Consider the following 6,000-nt stretch of genomic DNA (forward strand, 5'->3'; position numbering starts at 1 on the left):
CTGGCAGAAGAGGACATAGTCTTTTACTATTTAGCAGTTTCCTTCCGTTTCACAGATGGTATTCCATTCTTCAGAAATGATTTTGGATATGGATTAATAGGTGCGTTGTTCTTGAACTAACTGAAACAAATTATTTTTCTCCATTGCATTTGCATCTTGAGCTTTTTTCTTCCCAGTAAAAATTGCATGCCCACATAAACCAAGGCATAACACCAGTGAGATACCTTGTCATCGTCCTCCAGTGCTGGCACACCTGGAAAATGGATTACTATACAAAGAAAAAATCTAACTAAAAGACGGAGCCAAATTCAATAACAGATTCCACGGGAAGCTGAACTACATGAAAACACTTGGTTGGCTTCATCTAATAATTGACAAAAAATTGTCCATTTTGGCATGACTAAAGTCATGAGAAAGCCAGACCATGCATGGGAAAGAAAATTGTGTGGTTATAGAAAAAGACCTCCTCAGTCAGAAAACAGTTCTGGACTGTGGACTGGCTGATTCAAAGTGACAGATCTGAGCAAATCTAGTAGAGTACAGTCTTAATTTGTATAAAGGGGAAAGCAAAAAGAAAAGACACAAAACCTATTGCACTGGTAATTTTTGTGAAATACGAGGATGGGAAAGTCTCCATTGTACGTGATTCACAGAGGGAACAAACGTGTTAATCCGCCACTGAAGCTGCTCAGTTCTCTAGCAGAAGCCAGAGCTGCCCAGTTCTCCAGCCCTATCACTACATAGTTCCACCCCTGGGGACTCACAAAAATGACAAAAATCAAAATAGCATGCATCATACAAGAGCTCCTTCACTGCTTCTGGGACAGGGTACAGGATCACAAAACACTTGACCCAGCCCTACCTACGTGTCACATCGCACAGCTGATCCCCCACAGTTTTGTGCTTCTCTTTCCCTCGCCCTTCCTTGCTATTGTACAGCTCCTCTATTTGTCTAATGTAAAGCAAAACAACACTCGGTGTTCACATGAGGTACTCGGTCCGTACTGTAATAGGAATGATAATATGTTGGATATCAGCTTGGCCAAATGAACAAAGCACTAAGCAGATATTTTTGTTTCAGTGAAAAATACGAATTATTCTTGTGTTTTTAAATCATACATCTATCTCCCTCTGTTTTCTCTTTTTTTCAGTTAAACTACCATACTGGTGGTTATTGCATTGCCAATAAAGTCTGGTTCTGCCTGATAACATCAAGCTATGTAAAACAATGTAGTATTGTCTACAGTCCCTGCTATTATCGCAAGTTAACAGCTACTGTAAACAAAAGGGCTCTTCGTAAAGAAGATGAACGAAAGATATATTTTGAATTAAGCACAAGGCAAACACTTAGAATAAGAGAATAAATCTTCTCCAGCTGGCAAACATTGCAGGAATAGTTCATTCTCTCAAAAAGATTGTGTTGGGTTTGCACTGCCAATAGTATACACAGAGTCATTGTTTCAGTCTCAGCAAGAGAATTATTTATACACTCTGAATGAGCACTCCTTTCTCTAGAGCTTTTCTATAACTTCACAGAAATCATCCATCAAAAAAAATACCAAAAATGTTTTTTTCCCCTAATGTTCGGGATTCAGTTTCTCGGGCTGGGGGGCACTGAGACCTAGTTTTTAATAGGTCGTAAGGGCAGAAGGGGGTCATTAGGTCACACAGTCAGATCTCTTGTGTATCAGAAGCCTAAAATTTCTTCCAGCTACTCCTGTATGGAGCTCAGTGGTGGATATTTGGCATAAGTGTATGGCTGGAAGGTTTACAATCTTAAATCTACCACTTCTCTCTGTAGCTGGCTCCAGCAGAAATCAGCCTCACTATTAAACATTTGTGTAGTACTTCTATTTGATTTTCTTTGGCTTTGATTTCCATGCTTAGGTTCCCTTTGTGCCTTTCTCTGATCCCTTAAAAAGCCCTTCAATAACTGTTATTTCTTTACCATCCAAGAACTCTGAACCATTTGAGTACTCTGTGTGTTTAGTTCATTGGTAGTTTCAACTAAAGGCAAGAGGAAAGGCAAAGAGAGAGGATTTTGCCTGAAATCCAGCTAAATTGTGTTTGATTGTTTTTTACAAACAAAAGTTGTTTCAGTTTGAATGAAATGTTCTTTCTGAAAATTTTGCTGGAAGTTGTTTCGATTTAGAAAATTGAAATGTTTCAACTTTTGCAAAATGCTTGCATTCAGAAAACCCTGCCTGCAAACCCAGAGGGAAGTTCAGTGAGATACAAATTCATGTAACTCCTTTGCATTAATCAATCTATTTTTTTACACTGGCAAATTTCCAGACTACATAAATTTATCTTAGCCAGCACTTATATATGAGCACATTGGTGTCTGCTATTATGATAACCTCCCCAAACCGTATCTGCCACAAAACATGTGCCTTTATTCTTGAACTCACTGTTTTGATATAAAACATAACATAATCATTGTTAGGGCAGATCTTAATGGCCCTTAATATTGCACCAGAACTAGAAACCCTTTCAGTGAACCAAGAAGGGCTTCGTGGGGACATTATTCCATATTTCTCAAACGTGGATTTTTACATGTCATCTAACAGGTCTATAAACCAAAAAGCTGTGCAGCAGATCTTACAAATAAAATATACATATTTATTTGAATGTGTAACAGTGTCTGGCTTCGAGTCTTCTCTGTATAGTCCTCTTACACTGTCTATTATGGATACAACAATACCCAGGTGCAAAAGGGTGAGATGAAATTGGATTGTCATTTAACTTCAAAAACAAACTCCCCGTGATTTGCAGGCCAGAAGACTGATAAATAAATATTTATGTTCCAGAAGATCTCAATTTCCCATGCTTCTGATGTGATTTTCTTACATGTTGCATAAACTGCTGTAAGTGTCGAACTTAGGCTTTCTAGTCTCACTTTCATTAAGGAGGATAAATCTGAATTTTATTATGGAAATAATGTAGGGCAAAAGCGCCACTAAAATATTATTATGGTATCCACGCCATTTTAATAGAAATATAAAGAGCAACTGCTGTAATTTCTACACTCATTATGCAAATTATAATATTTTCAGCTCTGCTGATTTGATCATGTGCCTATTGGTGTTACATGCAGCATGCCTTTATTTATGAGGAGGATGATGGTGATATACTCCTAGTGAAGCTTTTATTTTAGCTAGGACCATCACATTGCATTAGAAATCAGTACAGCCTTATTCCTTCTGCAATGCCAGAAATTTCACTACTGAACTTAATTGGCATTGAACAAAAGTAGTGCAATCACTATTCAGTAGGGATTCTTGTAAGCTATACACGTATTTGCTTTAGGATCAGTGAAAAAGTATGAAAGCTGCCAAGAGTTTTCTGACTGGCAAGTCTTTGGGTGCTTTTGAAGCTCCCCCCACTTCTTGTAATTCAAAAATAAATAAATAAATAAAATAAAAGGTTGTTTTAAAAAGTTTAAAGATTTGTAGGCTTTCTGAAACTTCCTGATAACTTTTAAAGGGAATGTTTTCATACCAGGAAAAAAAAATTACATAGATAGCTTTCCAGGTAACTTTTCTCAGCCAAGTTAAAATCTTCACTGTATCAGCCTCAGCTTTGCTGTTCTCTGTTTTACAAGTGCCTGAGTTCCCACATGACTCATCAGAGCTAGCCCCTGTAGACTTACCAGGCAGTATCTCTCAGGGAAATTTGCTTCCCCACCTCATGGTGGCTTTAAGCAATGCTTAATGGCCTATTGCTTCACCATATCAGGGCATATTTTCAAAGATGAAGAAAAAGCTTAACAAAGATGCTACACTGCATGCCTTAATTATGTTCTTTTGCATATCATCTGGTATCTGTATGGAAATCAAAGAGCTGGAGCAGAAAATATTGCAGCAAGAAGTGAAGTATATATGTCAATGCAAATAAGCAGACAAACTCAAAATGAAAGAAAAGGATTATTGCAGGCCTCTTGCTAATGCTATGTGATGTATCTACACAGTTTATGAGCTCAATCTGATTAATAATACAAACAGATAGCAGTGAAATAGCCTTAGTACAGGCACAGAATTCCCCAAACTCAGATGTACATTTTGGTGGGTTATGTGTAACATTAGATATTTGGTTTTTTAACAGAGTGAAGCACCTGAAGACATTTTCTCTTTTACCAGTCCTTGAATTATTAAATGTTTCACTTACAGTCTCAGGAACTGGATGCAGAATTCACCAAGCGTGGAAAATACCAAGGTCTCAAGGCCACAAAGGAGAATTTGAGAAAATGAAACAGCTGAATTGAAAGATTTCAGAAGCAGGAAGGGGAACAACAGCAAGTCAACTTCCCTGCTCACCCTCCAAAAACCATCTTATTGAAGGAGCTATAGTAGCTCAGGTTTTCTGAATTCTTGACTGCAGCAACACAATATAGCACTAGGAGATGCCTCTTCCACTGGGGATTGGCAAGGTGAGCAGCTGAGCTAACATCTCTTCCACTTCTTACTTTGCTTGCAACAGGAGTCTAGCATGGTAAATTAAAGCACTAAAGTCCCATTGAAACAGAACCACTATGAAAAAACAGAGGAAATATACCTCAAGAATAGCTCTGTGTTCAAAAAGCAAATTTTCTCACTCAGATTGCTCCACTTTTCCGTGTAAATGTTTTGCTTTTTATATAGGCTTTTATATAAAATTCTTTTATGTCATAGGTAGACTTGAAGCTATTGAGGGCAAACTCATATCTCACTGTCCAGGAAAAAAAAAAAAAAAAAAAAAAAGTACAGGGAAACATAAGAACAATTCAGTTATGACTAAATATTTTCTTCTCTTCTGGTTTTCTCATCTGCTCCCCCAATAATGACTTGTCCCTAATAGTCAAGCTTTGCTCCAGAGTGAGATACATTGTGCAGCACCATAGTGCATGAAGGAATTTGAATTAGTGCCCGAGTGTGGATGAGCATCTGACCCACAAGCAAGTCATTCAACTCTAACCTCCCTTCCTTGCAAGATGTTAGTTCTTCTAGGCAAATCATTTTAACATTCCAGAAGTAATTTCTCTAACTAAAAGTTAATTTTCCTGCTACTCTACTCATTTTATACTACTTTACATGGTCCATTACAGCATGCTAAGTATAATCACAAAGCTAGCAAAGTCATCACTAGAGGCTATATTATGCACAGAGCAGCAGAGGTAGAGTAATAGGGCACAGCAAGGAACTATCCAATGACCACATCTGCCTTGCCACACTATTTCCAGTGGAATTGGGACAATTCTCTCAGGATCACACTGCAAATGTATGTACCTAGCAAATATTATAAGATGCAATTCTTTTTTTTAATTATTTTTTGTTAACCGGTAACCATTGTTTCACTGTACATAATTGCATTCATTGAAACAACTTAGCTGATAGAGAAATTGATAATCTACCAGAAGAGAGATTCTTTGAAAAAGGCAGAGAAAATCAATAGGAATGTCTCTGGTGTATTGATTAGCAGATGAGTATTCATATTACCAGAGACATAAAGTAATTTAAGCAAAGGAGAAAGAATAGAAATGGATTGATATAATTAGTTAAGCTGAACAGCATTGAATAAGAAACAAAATGAATTTCATACTCTTTAAAGTGAATAGCTATCCAGGCTGTAGTTTTGAAGCAAAAATGAAAGGGAATGAAAAAACCTGTAAGTCAGCCCATTTAAAACTACTTAGCAGTTTCCTTTTTCCTTCTCACTATCCGTGCGTGGGTTGTATCTGTGTGTACATGACTGCAGAGTCTCGCAAAGGGAATGCCAAACATACTGCAGATGGCAACCACATCATGAGAGTCCTTGTGGGTGAGAGGTGCCGAGTGCTGCTCCTGGAGCCAGCGTCAGGCTCTCCTCTCCTCAGGCATGAGACTATATTACCGTACCAAACTGCTGGATCAGGTCATGGTCAATGCTTTGTACAGTGGGGTGAATCAGAGCTCCTTGCCCACCCAACACGCGTAGCTCATCTCTGTTTGCTCAGTGGCCTGGGGCCTCCACCTGCCTCTGCCT

Source organism: Rhea pennata, chromosome 2, assembly GCF_028389875.1.
Source record: "Rhea pennata isolate bPtePen1 chromosome 2, bPtePen1.pri, whole genome shotgun sequence".
Taxonomy (NCBI): Eukaryota; Metazoa; Chordata; class Aves; order Rheiformes; family Rheidae; genus Rhea; species Rhea pennata.